Source organism: Microtus oregoni, unplaced genomic scaffold (genome assembly GCF_018167655.1).
Source record: "Microtus oregoni isolate MIOR12 unplaced genomic scaffold, Mior012 000018F_ref0000195, whole genome shotgun sequence".
NCBI classification, from domain to species: Eukaryota; Metazoa; Chordata; class Mammalia; order Rodentia; family Cricetidae; genus Microtus; species Microtus oregoni.
The window spans coordinates 23,592,215-23,612,265 of record NW_024543077.1 but is presented as its reverse complement, the minus strand read 5'-3'; the positions used below and the strand labels follow the sequence as shown (position 1 = coordinate 23,612,265).

Below are 20,051 nucleotides of genomic sequence, written 5' to 3'. Positions count from 1 at the left end.
GGCTCCGCCCCCGAGCGCCCGCCGGCGCGGTCCCGGCTGGTACGCGCCTGTGCAGGAAGTTCGCGTGAATCAGCGTCTAGGTCAGCGCCTCGGGGTCCGCTCGGCGCCGAGAGGGCGTGTGCGAGCCTTTTGGAAAGTTGCGAAGTGGCCTTTTATGGAGTACTTCACACTCCACGTGGGAGGGAACACTGAGCTTTCAGGGCCCCGTTGTCTCTTTGGTCCAGATTCCACTCTCGCCCCCCAAAAAAGTTCCCTGGAACTTCCTGCAAGAGTCCCCTTTAGCCCTGATGGTGACTCCTGCTCCACCCATCGCTCGAGGGTGACTTGGTGAATTGGGGCTAAGTGCAGGACCCATTTACCCCTCAGGTCTCCTTTACGTGAGTCAGCTGCCAGCGATGGTTCTGGTTAAAGGGAAAACCTCCTGGACCGCTTCGCCCCTGTGAGGAATCCTGCAGAGGCTGTACCAGCTCGGACCCAGAAGCAGATTGCGACCCTGGCGAGACCAGAGCAGTTGTAGAGTTTCTTCTTCATCTCCAGAGCTCTGTCGCTTGACCCAGGAAAACGAAGGCGCTGTTCTAAATGATACGTGTTAAATAGTCCTAAGACCAGCTGTTTTCTTCATGGAACATACGTGATATGGTTTAAGGTTAACTCAGGTAAAGCCACTGAAGAAAATAAAAGTCCTAATCCTAGAGGTGACAGAAACAAAATTTCCCTCCCTTCTTTGATAATATGAACCATTTGGGGCGCTAACTAAAGATATAAATAATTGGGTAATTCATCCCCAGCTCCCTGAATCAGGACTGTCAAGAGCAGGTTCTGGGGAGTCAAGGACTTAAGGGGTCTAGCATGACTTTTTGGGAAAGTTGGGCACACAGCTGGTGGCAAGCCATGACAGTACAGAGTCAAACTGTGATAGGTTCTTGGGAGGCAGCAGCTCGCTACCCTCCATCCGGTACTGGCCTGTCACACTGGGAAGCTCGGGCCTTCAGGCCTGGCTGTTCTGCGGCGAAAAATCAAAACCCCTGTAGATGATAACAAGGAAGTGGGCAGTTCAGTTTCCCCTTCACCTGGAAAACAGTGCGTTGTTGGCTTCTGTAGGAATTCCCGCCGAGTCCCCGTCAAATCAGCCAATACGTACTAAACTGGTAAACACTGTGCCCCGAGCTGCGGTTTGCCCATTTCAAAATGAACAGTGGCCATCTCTGGGATGGGGTTGTGGGATGGAACAGAAATGGGGGAGAATTACGAGGAACAAACATGCGAAAGGTTACAGAAGAACAAATACACCTACCAGGGGAGTGCTGGAAGACGTCCCCAGAGGGCAGTTGGACTGATTCCAGGGGTTAGTGGAGGAAAGGAGAGAGGCATGTTCAATTGTCTGGAGGGGCAAAGAACCTGGCTGTTCGGAAGTTGGTTTCTGTTTGCCCTTTATTCATTTCCAGAGAACTATGGATATACCAAGTCAATGTGGAAAAATTAAGTCTTACTACTTTACCTAACGTTCTGATATGACATGTTAATGATAGACCCACTACTGAAGGCCTCTTAGCTGTTCGATGTCCCTGTTCTTTTGGAACCTGGAGGAGATCTTCCTAAAACATCAGGTGAAAACCTTCTCACTACAAGTTTGGCAGTCTGGGTTCTGTGCAACTCTGAGAGCAAGTCCCTCGGTTGACCTCAGTTTTCTATATTTCTCCACCTTGCCTTACAGGGCTTCCCGATTAAATGTGATCATTTATAATTTTATTTTTCTTAAAGATTTTATTTTGTGCAAGTGGATGTTTTGTCTGCATTTACATCTGCACACCAGAAGAGGGCATCAGATCCCACAGGACTACAGTTATAACCGGTTATGAGCTGCCACGTGGGTGGTGGGAATTGAACTCTGGATCTCTGGAAGAGTAGCCAGGCCTCTTAACTGCTGAGTTATCTCTCCGGACCCTGATTTATAACTTTAAAAGATTTTCTATATACAGAAGAGTGGCTTTTAAATAAGTGTGTGTGCGCATGCATGTGTGTGTGTACGTCAGATTGAATGTCAGCTGTCTTCTTGCACCGCTGCTTTTCACTGAACCAGAAGTTCACTGTTTCGGCTAAGCTGGCCGGCCAGTGAGCCCTGGGAATCCTCCGGTGTCTGCCCCTCAGTGTTGGAGTTACAGGCATACACAGCAAATGCTTTTACCCATTGAGCCATCTCCTCAGCTTCTGATGACTTTAATATTTTTAACTGAAACTTGGAGTAGGAAATTTATCTCAGGACTGGCAAGATGACCCTGCTTGCCACCAAGTCTGGTGACCTAAACTCAATCCTAGGAGCCTACATGGCAGAAGGAGAGAGCCAGTTTTTATAAGCTGTCCACTGACACACAATAAATAAATAAACACAATAAAAGTTAAAAAGAAATGTGTATAACTAAACAATACATATGTGATGTTTTGCAAGATTTCCTATTCTATTAAAATTGATATTCACATGGCTGCCATATATATATATATATATATATATATATATAAAATCACAGGCTTGGCATCTTAAATAACATGTTTTTCACTTTGTGGAGGCTGAGAAGTCCAAGATCAAGGAACTGTCTGGTTTGCTTCTTGCTGAAGACCCTCTTTCTGGCTCAGACACAGCCTCCTTCTTGCCCTGTTCTACATGGCAGGGAGAGGTTTTCCCTCCTTTTCCTATGAGTACTAACTGATTAGGGCCTCATCCTATGGTCTCTCTAAATTTTATTATCTCCTAGGGTTCCTCTCTTGAAATAGCACCCATGTTCCACTAATGTTGTTGTTCTTAATAGCCAAGAGTAGAGCCAGAGGTGAGGAGTATAGATTTTGGTTCTAAAGCAGTGGTTTTTAACCTTCCTAATACTGTGACCCTTTCATACAATTTCTCATGTTGTGGTGACCCCCAACAGAAAATTATTTTAGTTGCGACTTCATAACTGAATCATAATGTAAATATCTGTGTTTTTTGATGGCCTTAGGTGACCCCTGTGAAAGGGTCAGTCCACCCTCAGAGAGGTCGTGACCCACAGGTTGAGAACCTATGCTCTAAAGGAACACTTGGCAATGTCAGGGGATGTTTTGGATCATCATAACCAAAGGGCTGCTGCAGGGATGTAGAGAGTAGAAGTCAGAGATGCCATCTAAAGGGCTAAGGTTGAGAAAACTCTACACTAGTGACTTGGGGCTCAGTATTATAATGATTGTTTGGGAGTACTATGAGTACCAAAATGACACTATTTAATTTCTTCTTCCCCAGAGTAAGATGTTTATTTTCCCAAGGTCAGGGCTAATGAGAAAGAACGAGCTAATAAAACATTACTGTGTGCCTAGTACATGCAAGTTGTTTACGTAATATTTAATCCCCCCACAGCCCAGTGGGCCTGCATAGACATTTGCTTTTCTCACATAAACTGAGATCCAATAGACTTAAGTTATTTGCAAGGTTGTTCAAATAGTCATTCAAAAGCCAGAAGTATAACCTCTATGTCTTTGGTTTTCTAGAAGTAGGAGAGAAAGAAGCACAGGGCAAATCTATACTTCTCATATAGTATCTAGTTATGAATACCAGCAAATCTTTGTTATATGGATACTTATTTGGGTGCAAATAGCTAGTTGTAAATTTTAAGTGTGTGGGTGTGTGTGTTTGTAAGTCAAAGGACAACTTGTGGGACTTAGGTTTCTCCTGTTACTTCGTGGGTCCCAGGGAGGAAATGTCAATCAGCAGACATGGCGGCAAGCACTTTTACTCACTTGGCTCAATCACTTTGATTTTATTTATTTATTTATTTATTTATTTATTTATTTATTATGTATACAATATTCTTTCTGCGTGTATGCCTGAAGGCCAGAAGAGGGCACTAGACCTCATTACAGATGGTTGTGGGCCACCATGTGGTTGCTGGGAATTGAACTCAGGACCTTTAGAAGAGCAGGCAATGCTCTTAACCACTGAGCCATTTCTCCAGCCCCACTTTTGAATTTTGTTGCATGTAAGAAACTTCTGAATGTCGAGAAATATGGGCTTATATTCTTTGTGTTTTGAGATATGGTCTCATGTAGTGTCAGGCTGCATTTAAACTCCTCATCCTACTGCCTCTACCTCCCAAGTGCTGGGATTACAGCATGTGCCATATGCCTGTTTCTGTGCCGCTCTGGGAATTGAAGTGAGGACTTCATGTATACTAGGCAAGCACCAGAACAGCTAGGTCTCCAGCCATCACTCTGGCTTTAACAATAAGAAGTCTAATCCCTTGTAGGTGAGATATGTGTGGTGTAACAGTGAGCATTAGTCTAGGAAAACAGTAGGAGGAGCTCTTGTCTTTCAAATGAAAAGGATGTTTAAATAAGTCTGATAATTAAATTTACGGCACAGGCACAAAAGCTATAAATAGAATACAAATAGTATATTAAAAGTGTGTAGAAAAGTCAACATGAATGAAGAATTTCTAGTTTCTAAATTTTAGTCAACATCTTTTTCTTAAAAATGTTTTATGTTTATTTAGTTTATTTTATGTGTGAGTGTTTTGCTTTCATGTATGTATGTGTAGCATGTGTCCTTGGAGGTCAGAAGAGACAGTGTTGGATCCCCTGGAACTGGATTTATGGATAACTGTAAGCCACCATGTGGGTTCTTAGGCACTGAACCTGAGTCCTCTGCAAAAGCAACAAGTGTTCTTAACTATTGAGCCATTTCTCCCACTCCCAAATTATTTTCCATGTAATATTTTCTTTACATCTTCGAAATTTTCATAATTCATATAATGGACTTAATCAAAATTCTTTTAAGCTGAGGAATGATGAGTGAGGTGAAAGGCACATGGGACCGAGGCATACACACAGGTAGTGCAGTTGGTAGAGTGCCTGCTGGCACAAGCCTTGAGTTCGATCCTCCGCACTACATAAACCCAGAGCGGCAGTGTATGCCTGTAATCTGTGCACTTGGGAGGGCGAGGCAGGACTCTCAGGTCATCTTCAGCTACTACTTTGAGGACTGTCTCCAAAGAGGAAAGAAAAAAATGAAATGTGGAATTGAATTAAGGATATTTGAATAAACTTATTCTATGCTATTTTTTCAGTACTGATCTCAAACCCAGGGCCTTGTACATGTTCAATAAGCACTTTTCTGCTGAGCTAAAGCCTCAGCTCTGTAGCAGTAAAAGTAAGTTAAGTAAGCGCTTAGAAAATTAGAATACAGGGCTGGAGAGATGGCTCAGTGATTAAGAGCATTGCCTGCTCTACCAAAGGTCCTGAGTTCAATCCCAGCAACTACATGGTGGCTCGCAACCATCTGTAATGGGGTCTGGTGTCCTCTTCAGGCCTGCAGGCATAGACACAGTCAGAATATTGTATACATAATAAATAAATAAATAAATAAATATTAAAAAAAGAAAAATTAGAATACTAAGTAAGATGCAAGACAGAATATAAAGAAAACATGTCAACTGTACAGTAACAGTTACCTTGATGATGATACCAGACTCTAAGGGTAAAAACAGGCTGCCCCATTGTTAGAAAAACTCCCATTATCATAAGCTATTTCAAAATGTTATCTTGACATAAGTGATTCTAATTGTTAATAAATAAATGTATTGATCAGATTATATTTATTGAGTTAATTTTATAATGCCAATATTAGTTTTACCTAAAATAATACATTAAACAAGAATTATAGTTCAGGCCTACTTTAGCAACCCCTTTAGTGTCCTCTTCTGAAAAATGGCACAATAATATTAATATAATCTACTTTTTTCAGTTTTTGTGAGAATTAAGGAAGACATTCATGCAGTTTTGTCAGTACACAACTGTGGTTGTATTGAGGCCTGGAATTTTAAGTGGTAGAGCTTACCCTGACGAATTACCATGGCAGATTTCTTTGTCTGCTTGACTGGAAGAAACGTGTTAGTGATCATTTACTAAGGCAGTGATCACAGACTTCAGTGGTCCTTGCTGCTTCTCGTGTGTCTCTAGCCCTATCGTGCTCTTTTTTTCTTAGGTGTCAGTTCTATAACGTATCCCTGCCCCCTGTGCATGTGTATAAATGTACATGTGTATATGTGTGCATGTAGGGGCTGGAGGGAAACCTCACATATGCACTTTTTTGGAGGGGTGGGGGGATAGGTGTCTTTACTGGTCTGGGAATCTCCTAGGTAGGCTAGACTGGTTGGCTAGCAAACCTCACATCCCAAGGATCTCTGACTCTCATCGCCATGTCTGGTTTTTTTTTTTTAAACCATGTGTTCTTGGGATCAAATTCCAATCTTCATGCTTGCAATACAAGCAGATACTGAGCATATTCTCTGCTCATCATCAAACCTCTGTGACTTCTACTCCACTGTTACTCACAGGTGATGACCTTGCTTGTAGGTCACTGAGAAAATGGTCACTTCATCATCTACTGCCCTACATCTGCCCCAAGAGTCTTCCCTTGGTAACTAGGTCCTAAAAAGCCCATTTCTCTGTCCTCTCACCCATGTCCACACTAGTAGTTCTCCCCGCTTCTGCAATATCCAGTTCTTTTTCTATTGTATTATTCCTGTCAGCAAGAATGCTGTAATGTACCCTGTGCATAGTAGACAGAATAATAGTCCCTCAAAGATACCCATATCCAATTTCCTAGGACCTCTGTTGAGTTATATTGCAAAAAGAATTAAGGTAAATAATGAAATTAAAGCTGCTAATGAGAATAGGTAGTTATTGTTTTCCTTAGTTATGATAAAAGATAAAGTAGATATAAATATTGTAACTGTAATTCTTGCTTGATAACGGTTTTGTTATATGTAATTTTACTATGTTAAAGTGAGCGCCTTTCTTTTTTGTTTAAACAGAAAAAGGGGAAATGATGTGGGAGAGTCTTCTGTCTGTGTGTTACTTTCATTGGTTAATAAAGAAACTGCCTTGGCCCTTTGATAGGACAGCAGCTTAGGTAGGCAGAGTAGACAGAACAGAATGCTGGGAGGAAGAAGCAGATTTAGGCAGACACCATTCCTCTCCTCTCAGAGATGGACGCAGGTTAAGATCTTTCCCAGTAAACCACCACAGATTACTACTACCTGTGTACAGATTATTACCACAGATTACCATGGTGCTACACAGATTACTAACTATGGGTTAAAGCAAGATGTGAGAATTAGCCAATAAGAGGCTGGAACTAATGGGCCAAGCAGTGTTTAAATGAACACAATTTGTGTGTTGTTATTTCAGGGCATAAGCTAGCCAGGTGGCCGGGAGCCAGGAGGCAGGAACGCAGCCCGCAGCTTCTTCTACAAATGACCTGGCCTTAAATTAAGAAGATTATCCTGCATTGTTCCATTGTGACAAATGTCACAGAGTTTTCAGAGTGGAACATGGAGGCAGAGGAGATCAGAGAGTGATGTGACTGTAGGCAAATGGAGAGATGTAGGTGGTTGGCTTCAAAGGGGCAGGAGGAGCCTTTAACAGATGGGCCTTTGGGGAACACTTACCTAACAGGAAGAGTAATACTTACTCCTATCTTTCTTTTTCCCAGAGAAAGAGATCATATGAACCTCATGGAACTTCCCAGCAAGTGGGCTCAACCCCACTGAAATCAGTACCTTGAGAAAAGGCTGCATTAGCACCTGTAAATATGCTCTGGCTTTAGGCTGAATTCTCCTTTCCAGAGAAGCAATGGCAGATGAAAGTAATATCTCATCTATGTAACTTGTAGGCACTTCACACAGAATACCTCTGTTTCTGTTGACCACAGAGCGCCAAGTCAGTGAAGCACTGTTCTTGGTGCTGGTTCCTGCCCACGAAAGCCACGGACCCAGAGGTTAATCTGAAGGGCTTCCCTAGGTCGGGGTTCTTCAGTGGCCACCTGTGCGCTCCACACATTACTTGGGTAAGGAAGAAGAAAACACTATGAAGGTGGATTTGCTGCCCAGAGAACCTTCTTTTGTTTGTGTTCCCAGTGCCACCTGAACACAGTAAAACTTTCGGCTGTGCACCATAAAATTTGGGGCAAAAGCAGTAGAAAAGACACAGGGCATTTTGGGGAGTAGTTAAATAGATGATGAGAGCCATCCTGTTTGAAACTCAACCAAATTGAATGTCATCAAACTTCTTTTGGTCTCCTAAGTCCAAAATGAAATTTCTTCAACCACATAGATGGTCAGATTAGCCATGGAGGGGTTAGATACTGTTTAGATAGATAGGCTCAATTGTTGGGACACAGATGTGAGCCTGTTCCACCTTGTCTGAAGGCCAGAGAGTCTGAGCTTAATTTTTGCTCTTTCAAAGTTGTTAACAGGTGTAGCCTGACCTAGGGTGTGGTTACTTGGTGTTTTGGACATTAAGATGACCGTTAGAGGTGGATCTGCTCCATCCTGACCAAAGGTCAGAGAATTCAAGCATACTCCTGTAGTCCTTCATTTAAAATAGGAGGGTTGGCATAGGGAGTGACTGCCTACAGGATACTTGGTCTAGGGTGTGTTCATTGCTACAAGCATCAAATGCTTTACTCAGGAAATAGTGACTTGATGTCTCAAGTATTGAAGCAAGTAACTGTTCTGGTTGTCCTTTGTGTCATGTTAAAGCAGTCTTTTTCTTTCTTTCCCCCTTTTCTATTGAGTTATAAAAGCGTATGAAAAATAAACACGGGCAAATTCAGCATTCAGTGTTCACTGAATTGCCCTCCTGGTACTATTCTGTGTCTCTGTGTTTCTTTCTTATCTTAGCATTTATAATTCACACACCTCCACCCTGAAACATATGAAGCTGGTGTAGCCAGGACTATGGCAGAAGTCACCCCAAAAGGTGGCTCATGGCACTCAATAAAATTTATTATCCAAGGCAAAAGAGGACATTAAAGAAAATGCTTAGCTCCACTACATTAATTCCTATTGTAACTCTATTTCATAATAATTTCATATAAAATGCCTCATTAAAGACCATGTCTTAACATAACTTTAAAGTGTTATAAATGAACAAAATTCCACTAAGCCAGATGCTACTAAGTTTAAAAACAGAAAATTGGCCAAGGGCTGAAAAATGGTAAAAATTTGAAACTAGGAAGCTCAATACCTCTTTTCCCAAGTGCAATAAACAATGATGGAAGATATCTTTTCAACATGAAATACTGTTGGAAAATAAAATAGAGAAACTGAGGCCCATCTGCCTCTGTCTCCCAAATCCTGGGATTGAAAGTGTGTGACACCACTGCATGGCCTCTAGTGGCTTAGTTTTATCTTCTGGTCTCAGGCAAGCTTTATTTATAAAACATGAATAAAGATCACTATAGCGTGTAGTGGCATTTCATTTGTATAAATAAAGTTTGCCTGAATATCAGAAAAGTAAAACAGCCACTCTGTCCAGCCTTATATACCAGGCAGCAGTGACACACACCTTTAAATCCTGGTAGCCACACTAGCTTCCCATAGAAACCAGGCAGTAGTGGTGCACGTCCTTAATCCCAGAACCAGAGAGAACTGTAAGACGGGAGGAGACAGCTCTCTCTCACAGTCTCATCCTGAGTTTTCTTGGAGGCAGGATCGCCATTCGTACTGAGGTCAAAGCTCAGTGGCTTGCTGCTTTGCTTTTCTGGTCTTCAGGTTGAGCCGCAGTATATGTTTTGGGTTTTTATTAACTGTGATTTAATAGTGGGTCCTTATAGCATGCCCGAACTGGATTTAAACTTCACTCTGCCCTCTATAATTTTGTGACCTTTAGTGACTTTAAAGAGCTAGAGAAGCAGCTCTGCTAAGCTCCCTGAACTCTAATTTTCTCATTTATACCTGGAGATAATAAGTATCTTTTAGAGATTTGGGTTGTTTGTTTGTTTGTTTTTGTTTTTTTGGTTTTTCAAGACAGGGTTTCTCTGTAGCTTTGGAGCCTGTCCTGGAACTAGTTCTTGTAGAACAGGCTAGTCTCAAACTCACAGAGATCTGCCTGCTTCTGCCTCCCAAGTGCTGGGATTAAAGGTGTGCACCACCACTGCCCGGAGAGATTTGGTTTTAAAAAAAGTTAACATTTGTTTTTGTAAAGAACCAGTATGGTATGCAATATACAGGAGTTCTCAGCAACGATGGCCGTTTATAACAGCTTAATGGTGATATAAAAAAATCCACCTATAAATCAACATAACTCACATATATTTTGAAAAAATATGTCACCCAGGAGGAAATCCAAACAGGATTTCCAGCCCCGCAAAGAAATTTATAATACATTTAAAAATAGATGTCTCTTACATCTATTGAATGTTTGACAAAATAATCCAAACATTCTCTTTTTTTTTTTTTGGCTTTTGCTTTTGAGACAAGCTAGCCTTGAACTCATGATCTTCCTGCTTCAACCTCAGTGATTGCTCCTATTATAAGTGCATGTCACCACACTGGGCAACATTGTATTATTAATGGAGTACTGAGTAACAGTATGGTACATTTGGTTTCTGGCACTATACATCAGCCTGATTTTTCCAAATGGCAGTCTCGTAAAACATACCCTGGAACTCATAATACCATCTGGAAAAACACTTCCTAAGGAAATAATTGAAAAAGAAACTTTTGTTTGTACAGGTATTTGTAGCTTTCTTTTTAGTTCCAGACTTTTGTGACTTTAGAACTAAAAGAGGTGAGATGATTTTTCCCTCTTATGTTTCATGCCGGAATCATTTTGGAGCTTTTAAAAAGCATTCATGTCCATTCCAAAGATTCCCAGTTAATTGTTCTAGAATACAGCCTTGTCCTAAGTATGGTTTAGAGCTGCTCAGATGAGCCTAACATGTATCCAGGAAAGAGAATTGCTCTTGCTCCTCCCTATCAAGGGGCCTGAGAAAATACAAGAACCAGAGAGATTAAAAGGCCTCACAGAAGAAAACATGGGTGATGGAAGACCTAGGTGAAAATGAAGATTTACCTACTGCCTCCTTCCAATTGCAAATCCCAGAAGCACCCATGTGCTTAGCATTTAGACTAGGCAACAAAGTACAGGAGTAATACGATGCGTTCGGCAATACTACTAAACGGATGGCTATGGGCAGGATGGAAAGGAATGCATGCAGCTTGATAACCACAGTGACCAGGGTCCACACTGCCCCTTATGCAGAGCAGCAATTGTTTCTGCTGGTACTGTTGCCTCCTTTTGGGGGAGCACAGCTCTTTGTTGCCCTTCTCGGATTTACTAGAGGCAAGTCCATCTGTTAGAAGGGTGGGGCTCTGAGCATCCAGTACTCATAGGTGGTGAACTGGCCATTTTACTGCTTTGTGGCATGAAGTATGCTGCTCTCACTCATCTCTAGAACTTTTCACCTCTCCCAACCAAAATTTCACACCCATTAAATACACCACCACGGTTCTGTCTCCATGAATCTGACTCTTAGAGATAGGCCCAGCCCATAGTGGTTTGGCTGGCTCCATCACCAGCTCTGGAGACAAACAAGGCAGATAGTACTGAAAGCTGATCTGTTACTTGTCTGTTGCTCCTGGGCCTGGCTGTTTCATTGTTCTTCTTTTTCCCATCTCTGAGTAGTTCCTGGTTCCTTATCAAAGAGCCATTATATGTCAAGAGACATGCTAGATACTGGGAGTCCTATACAGAGAGACCAGCTTCTGTCTGTAGGTAATTCATAGCACAGGAAACAGAAACACAAACACACTGTTTACATATCATATGATATATATATATATCACTTATACATATTATATATATATCATATCATATCATATCATATCACAGTCTAGTGGGATTGGGGACATTTCCCCAAGGGGATGACAAGGAGTCCCCAAGGAGGGGAAGTGAAGCCAGGAAAGAAGTGTGCACGTGGTAGGCAAACTGAGAGGATGGCTCATTGGAGGGACTGAGGCATTCAAGCCCCAGAGCTAGGGGAATCGCAAGGACTTACCTGTGGTTGGAGCTCAGGAGCAGTTAGGGAAACAGAGGGGGTGGGGCTGGAGGAGTAGGCGGGCTCCAATGCCAAGATTCCCTACACTGTGCTAAGGAGGGGCCCTGGGAAGGTTCTAAGGGACAGAAGAAGGAATGAGCTGTCTGCACATGTCCTGGGCCCCCAGCTGTAGCCCTGATTTTGCCTTGGCTTCAGGACCTGGTTTACTGTAGTTCATCACAGTGCCCAGGCTTTCAGACAGTGTGTCTTAGTACTGACGCATGAGTGGATCACAGCTCTCAATAATTCTGACAAATTACATGTAATGTGTCGGTTAGTCTGGAAAATAAAGGGATTCATGAGTGAAATGTGGTTCTAATTGCTAATGCCTTTGTGTGGAAACAGTGATGAAGTCATCAGGCTTCTCAAAATGCCACATTTTGTAATTTTCTGTCTCTGGAATTCAAGCATGTTATTTGATGACACACATTAGTTGATAATGAGAGGAAAACATTACAGCCCGAGTCAAGCAAAGATTCTGTCAGAATCACAGGAAGGGGGTTGGGGCAAAGTGAAAGAGAAAAGGAAAGAGCCAAGCAGATTAGTGTTTAGCCACAGGAGAACTCAACATGCACAGAGCCCTTCATTTATCAGTGGTGAGCACAAGGGCGTGGTGAGAGCTGAAGGGCATGGTGAGAGCAGAAGGGCGTGGTATGAGCAGAAGGGCGTGGTGTGAGCAGAAGGGCGTGGTGTGAGCAGAAGGGCGTGGTGTGAGCAGAAGGGCGTGGTGTGAGCAGAAGGGCGTGGTGTGAGCAGAAGGGCGTGGTGTGAGCAGAAGGGCGTGGTGAGAGCAGAAGGGCGTGGTGAGAGCAGAAGGGCGTGGTGTGAGCAGAAGGGCATGGTGTGAGCAGAAGGGCGTGGTGAGAGCAGAAGGGCGTGGTGTGAGCAGAAGGGCGTGGTGAGAGCAGAAGGGCGTGGTGAGAGCAGAAGGGTGTGGTGAGAGCAGAAGGGCGTGGTGTAAGCAGAAGGGCGTGGTGTGAGCAGAAGGGCGTGGTGAGAGGAGAAGGGCATGGTGTGAGCAGAAGGGCATGGTGTGAGCAGAAGGGTGTGGTGTGAGCAGAAGGGCGTGGTGTGAGCAGAAGGGCGTGGTGTGAGCAGAAGGGCGTGGTGTGAGCAGAAGGTCATGGTGTGAGCAGAAGGGCGTGATGTGAGCAGAAGGGCATGGTGTGAGCAGATGAGTGTGGTGTGAGCAGAAGGGCATGGATCAAGGTTAAAACATAGTGTAGTTACTTTCTCATTATCTTAGGGGTATATTAGAGTATCTTAGAGTATATTATAGGTAGTTGATGTTCAGGGCATGGAACCTGCTTACCATTTAAGACATTGCCCCACAAGCCAGGTGGTGGTGGTGCACACCTTTAATCCCAGTACTCGGGAGGCAGAGGCAGGTAGATCTCTGTGATTTTGAGGCCAGCCTGGTCTATATAGCAAGTTCCAGGACAGTCAGGGCTGCTATACAGGGAAACCCCTGTCTCAAAAACAAACAAACAAACAAACAAAAAAAAAACCAACCAACCAAACAAACAAAAAAACTAAGAAAGATATTGTCCCATATCTCTGCCCTCATTTGCCCCCAGACAGTGTAGTCTAGGAAGAGAGGTGTCAAGGCCAGGGTTTGTGTAATGGTCTGTCTTGTCCCTTTAAGAGACAAGCCCCACCCACTCCCCCCAGTCCCCTGAGGCAAGTGGACCTTCCTTCCTTCTTTTTTATCTCTCTTCTAAAGAGGTAGCTTCTCCTCTTCTCCCCCCCTCCTTGTACCCCTTCTACCTCTCCCCTTTCCTCTTCTCTTCTATAACCCACTAAGTAAATATAAATATCTAACCTCACTCTGCATGGTGTGCCTATCTGTCTGTCTCTTACCTGCCTCATGGCTCCCGGCCTGGACCCAATGCCCCAATGCCCCTCATGGTGGGGCTTGTCTCTTAAAGGAACAGGACAGACCATTACATGTAGAAGGAGCAGTGGGCTGCTTTCCTGCCACCTGGCTCCCAGCCGCCTGGCTAGCTTATGCCCCAAAAATAATAACACGGAAACTGTATTCTTTTAAACACTGCCTGGCCCATTATCTCTAGCCTCTTCTTGGCTAACTCTCATATCTTGCTTTAACCCATATCTAGTAATTTGTGGAGCACCACAAAGTGGTGGCTTATCGGGAAGATTCTAACCTGCATCCATCTCAGAGAGGAGAGCTATGGCGTCTGCCTCATTGCCTTCTTCCCAGCATTCTATTCTGTCTACTCTGTCCACCTAATTTTCTGCCCTATTAAAAGGCCAAGGCAGTCTCTTTATTAACCAATGAAAGTAACACATAGATAAATGACCCTCCTCCATCAATTACATTTTGGATCTAGGGTGGTGGCAGAAGCCAAGGTCACTCCTTCACCTCTGCCTCAGTAAGAGTTTCCATCAGTGCCCCTGACTACCCACCCTTTTGCTGCTTGTGCAGAAATATTTTATCTGCCTCTGCTGACTTGGCCAACAGTCCTGGGCCAGATTCAACTTAGCAACCAAGAGCTTCCCTCTTGAAGCAAACATGCATAGTATGATAATTAATATTTGTTGTCAAATTGGCAGGAATTAGAATCACCATAGAAACATATCTCTGGGTCACTATAGAAACACACCTCTGGGTCACCATAGAAACACACCTTTGGGTCACCATAGAAGTACATTTCCACTATAGAAAAACACCTCTGGGTTACCATAGAAGCATGCCTCTGGGTCACTACAGAAACACACTTCTGGGTCACCATAAAAACACACTTCTGAGTGTGTCTTTAAGGATGTTACCAGAAAGGTTTAACTGAGTAGCAAAGACTCACCTTGAATGTGAGTGACACCATCCCATGGTCTGGAGTCCCAGACTGAGTGAAAAGGAGAAAGCCAGCCGACAGCATGCTTTTCTCTCTCTGCTTTCTGACTGTGAACATACGTGACCAGTGGCTTCATGTTCCTGTCACTGTGCCTCCCTCTCATGACAGGCCATGCCTCGAGCTGTGAGCCCAGGCAAGCTTTTTACTTTAGGCATTTTGTCATAGCAGTGAGCAACAGTTAATACCGAGGGTCTGGAGAGGCAGAGTAAAGGTTCTTGTGATGGGGGAAAGAAGTGAGAGAAGGAAGTGCAGGCCCAGGAAAGAACAGAAAGAAATTAATATTTGAAGGCATGAGTAAAGCATTCCACAGAAAACCAAGGCCTCTTTGGGATTGCTTGAGCTTACTGGTGGCAGAGTCTACTCCAGAGACATGGCAGTGGACAGGACCTGGGTGCTGTACCATCACAGGTTTGCTCTTTTCCAGAAGTCCTTCCCTTCTGCCTAGTTCAGAGGGAACTTGCTCAGGACATTTGCAGCCTGCAGGGCCTGATGGGAGACGGTTGGCTTCACATTGCCACTGCTCAGATAACTAGTTCTAATTTTAGATCCAGATCTAGTTCAGAACTGGTTCATTTAATAACTGGGTGAAACTTGGCTTCTGGAAAGAATTCTAGGCCCAGTCCTCTCACTATTCCCACGGCCCCTCTTCCACACCTCCTCACTCCACTGCTTGCAACCCACAGCCTTAAATGGTAACACAAACACATTTCTGGATTGTTTTCAGGGACATCAGAGGTTAAAAACAAAACAGCACCAAAGAAGGGGCATGTCAGAGGTGAGATATCAATTCCAAGCAGTTTCCTTTTGAGAATAAACTGTTCCTTCCTAAGGTATGCTGCTCAGTTTATGAGTGAGGACAGAGTAGGTCAGTCACCTTCTAGATCAAAAGCCCAGAAACTCCATCTAGAGACCGCTTGAGAAGGAATGCAGCTTTAAAGCCTAGAGGCATGACGTGGTTCTTGAAGCATTCAATGAGCAGCAAGGTAAGACATCAGATACTCAAGACCCACCCTCCCTACACGCACGTAGATGTATGTGCGGTGTGTGCACACACCACACACACACACACACACACACACACACACATACACACACACGGCAAATTTAAGCTAGTGGGGATACAAGCTAGTTACCCTACAATTGTAGGTTATTCCAACTGCAGCCTTCAAAAAACCCGGTAATTCACTTAAGATTTTTCTTATGTTTAGATGATCTGCATTGGAGAGATTGGGCTTAGAATTTGGAAATTTTTAACCACAGGGCCTGTATCAGTTATTTTTCTTCCCCTTTCCCAGCATAACGTTAGATTTCCCTCTTTGTTCTCATCTGGTAAAGGTGAGGGAATCATTTAGATGTTGCTTTATGAAGCTCTAACCGAGAATCATGTTTTCTTCCTGTGCCACGTCCTTACTGCATCGTGTCACTGAGTCCACCACCATGTAATTGTCTCTAGGGATCTTTTCACTCTGCAGTGTGCTGCGCTGTGCCTCGGTGTGCTGTGTGTGCCTCGGTGTGCTGTGTGTGCCTCGGTGTGCTGTGCTGTGTGTGCCTCGGTGTGCTGTGCTGTGTGTGCCTCGGTGTGCTGTGTGTGCCTCGGTGTGCTGTGTGTGCCTCGGTGTGCTGTGCTGTGCTCAGTGTGCTGGGTGTGCTGTGCTGTGTGTGCCTCGGTGTGCTGTGCTCAGTGTGCTGTGTGTGCCTCGGTGTGCTGCGCTGTGCCTCGGTGTGCTGCGCTGTGTGTGCCTCGGTGTGCTGTGTGTGCCTCGGTGTGCCTTGGTGTGCTGTGTGTGCCTCGGTGTGCTGTGTGTGCCTCGGTGTGCTGTGCTGCGCTGTGTGTGCCTCGGTGTGCTGGGTGCAGCCCACGCAGGGGTTTTCAGCAAATGCTTCATGCACTTAACTGAATAGATGCAGACTTTCCTTTCATTTTTATCATATTTTCATTTTCCTTTTTTCATATTGTAGATATGTGAGTTTTAGTTTAAGCCTAGGAAATAGCTTTCTTATTTTAGGTGGAATTTGGTTCTTAATTGTTTTCTTCACATTTCACTTCTTAACAATGTTTCTTTCATTCCCCCCTCATGCAGAGAGTGATGGTCTGCCACTGATTACTTTGTGTGCTGCTGTAAAGTGAACGCGAGCTGGCCGAGTGCTAGGGCCTAAATAAAGCTTAGACATCTATTTTGTCTGCAGTCACTCATCATTTTATACTCAGAAAATGCCAGCATTCTTCCAGTTAAATTAAAGAGAAAATCTATATCTGCCTTAAAACCAGGCGTTTCCTTAAGAGAAGAAACTAGCTAGAATTCTTGTCTCTCTCTGAATATAGAGGAGTGGAATTATAGAATTAAAGTACTATTTATTTATTTGTTTGTTTATTTATTTATGGTTTTTTGTTTGCTTGTTTGTTTGAGACAGGGATTCTCTGTGTAGCCCTGGCTGTCTTGGAACTCACTCTGGAGACCATGGTGGCCTGGAACTCACGGAGATCCACCTGCCTCTGCCTCCCTAGTGCTGGGTTTAAAGGCGTGTGCCACCACCGCCCGACTTGAATTAAAGTATGTTTTATAGACAATGTGGTCTCAATGAACCGCATATACCAGAAAAGTCTCTAGGCATTCTGCGAGGCAAACCTGATGAGAGTTCTTGAAGCAAATGGTTTCTGCAGTTTATAGATGTAGTTGCGTATTTTCCGTTCAGTTAGTGTGTGTGCTGTGTGTCTGTGTGTGAGAGTGGGAGAGACAGCTTGCTGGGGTTGGTTCTTCCTTTCACTCAGCTGGGGTGTTTGTCTTGTTCAGCTTGGCTGAGTATTTCAGGTCCGCTGACCCACCAGCTTCATGGTGGTCGTCCTGTCTGTAGGCCCATATTTCTGTATGGTGTAGCAGCAGGCATCAACATCTGTCTGTCATCTCGCTGTAGGACTCCTGGGGCTATAGGCTCTATAGTGTTCTGGAATTACGGATGTGAACCATTGCTCCAGACTTCTTTTCACATGGAGTCTGGGGAGGGAACCTGTGCTGTCAGGCTGAGCCCCTTCTTCCTCTTACCGTTGAAGAAGCAGAATTGGTTGGGAACAAAGAACGAGTTAGTTGGGCTGTCCCTGTCCTTGAGTTTGGAAGGACACAATAATGAATTCCTTTTCCTGAGGGTTTTGCTAAGAAACAAGGAAGTAAATGTTTACATCTGAAGCTCTGATGCATTTTGTCAATTTTCTTGAACCGAGAGGAACAAGGAGTGTTCATCGTGAAGTGAAATGGCCAGCACGTGGTACGCTGGGTCAGCCTCGAGTTCTTTCTTTCACGCTGTGCCTTTTGCCCCTGTGGTATATGTGTTACCAGCGGTGCACACAAAGCCCACATCTTGGCAGTAAAATTCCATGAAGTCCATTTTGAGGATCAGATTCCTACACCTGTTTTTAGCTATAAACACAAGCCACTTGTTTTGCACTTTTAAATATAAAGCAATAAAGTTATATTGGACACGGCCATGTAACCCAGTGAAACTGCTTTATTTGCTTTTATCAGGCCAGATTCATGGAACCATCAGCCTAATCCTACTGCTCGTGCAACTTCTTGCTGTACTGCTTCGTCTCTTCTGGGTCTGGGACTACCCTCCCTTGTGCTGCTATATTTATCTGCCTTCTTGGCCATAAAAGGCTGCCTGTGGGGCCCTGACATTCTGCTGCCTGACCACATGCATTATTTTTGAACTGGCCCCCTGATCCTGCCTCTAGCCCTGCCTCTTAACTTTCTCTGGGATTCAGCCACCTAGGGTCTTCATTCTCTCCTCCTGCTCCTTGGCCACAGCAGTGGAATATCCCCCGGCCATCTCTGCCCCAGAGACTGGTAAGTGTGACACACAGGCGGCAAATGCACTCGGTAGTTTATGTCTGTCTTCTCAGCTCAGCAGGGCAATGCAGGGGAAGGGAGAGCGGGGCCGCAGGGTGCCTGCTGGGGCCCGTGCCATTTTGCTGTGTCACTGTATTCTTTTGAAATGAAGCTGCCATTGCTGGAACTATAAGATCATATTGTTTCAGATTCAACTCCAAGTTATAGTTCAGCGGTCTGGTTGGAATCTGGACTGGACGAGGGACAGGAAGTAGTGAGGTGTTTTCCCTCCTCTGCATGCCTACAGATCTGTCTCCATCCCCTAGTGCAAATTAGGCCAGATGCACACAAATTCCCTTCAAAGCCACTAGCGCATGCTCCAGTGTGGGTGAACTCTCAAGTGCACTGTGTTATTTCTGACTTGAAAATGGTGGGGTACTAGAGAGGTGGCAGACCTGGCACTGTGACCCTGAAATTATTGCCTCCTGTAGGTAATTGTCATCAGCTTTTGGCCTCTGCTGCCAGCATTAAGAGTCCTGCAGCAAGATTACAATTACAGAGTTAGTATTTCTTCCTCAGCTCCCAAACTATTTTTAGGAAGAAAATGTAGGTTTCAGAGGCACAGAAGATGACAAAATCATCTTTCTTTTTAACAAATTCTGGCTGTTGTGTATTGGGCTAAACCTGACTCACATAAGAAAAGGAGGTGGTTTATACCTTGGTTTCAAAGGTCAGTCAGTCCTGGTGACTTAAAGTCAAGCCCTGTTTACTGGTAATACATGACCCCTATGTACTAAGTAATAGATATTAATAAAATAAATGTACTTTGGGTCAGATAACAAAGACTGGAAAATAGAATTAGGGTAATACATTTAAATAATATGTTCTGTGAAAATGATAGCATTTTGAATCATCTGGTGGTGGTGTTAGTTTACAATGTAACATAATATAATTGCATTATAATATAGTGAAAGATCTTTGTTATTTGTAAGTCACTCGTGGCACTGCCACAGAGACTTCTCTAACATTTCACGACACTAATACCATTCTAGATTAATGTATCCAAACGCTTTATACTATAAACATTATCTAGCAACTATTAAGTACAATTCTGTATATTTAATAACAGGAAAAGCAATCTATTTAAGTGTTGTTTGCTAGTAGCTATTTTATTTCTTCTTAGGAAATGCCATGTAGACTGGTATTTTCCATGGGACCTAAGATGCATATTTCTGGATTTTCTTTTTTAGAGAGTACACTTTGACTTTTTAAGCAGTTTAAATAAAACTTAGTTTTGAATTTGACAAAAATTTAAAGGACTCACTCCCCACTTAGGATTTTTAAGTAAAATAAGGTTTGAAAAAAACCTTTACTTGAAAATATTTTTCTTACATATTTTTGAAAATAATATTTCAAAATATGATGCATTAAAACTTAGGGGGAAATATCTAT

The 20,051-nt window shown here is 43.6% G+C and overlaps 1 protein-coding gene and 1 long non-coding RNA gene across 3 annotated transcripts in view; both read left to right on the top strand.

Moving 5' to 3' along the window:
* The first annotated feature begins 48 nt into the window (after positions 1–48).
* LOC121459103 lies at positions 49–8,628 on the top strand. Its single transcript, XR_005975906.1, has 3 exons — positions 49–80; positions 367–656; positions 7,517–8,628. It is a non-coding gene; the product is annotated as an uncharacterized LOC121459103 (long non-coding RNA).
* A 9,842-nt stretch (positions 8,629–18,470) lies between these two features.
* Positions 18,471–20,051, top strand: part of LOC121459113 (myomesin-1) — a 126,783-nt gene continuing 125,202 nt past the window's right edge. Inside the window, exon 1 of one of the 2 annotated variants that reach the window (XM_041668634.1) lies at positions 18,471–18,617. The gene's annotated coding sequence lies outside the window, so the exon portion shown is untranslated. The remainder of the gene's footprint in view (positions 18,618–20,051) is intronic. The other variant, XM_041668633.1, reaches the window with a different exon arrangement.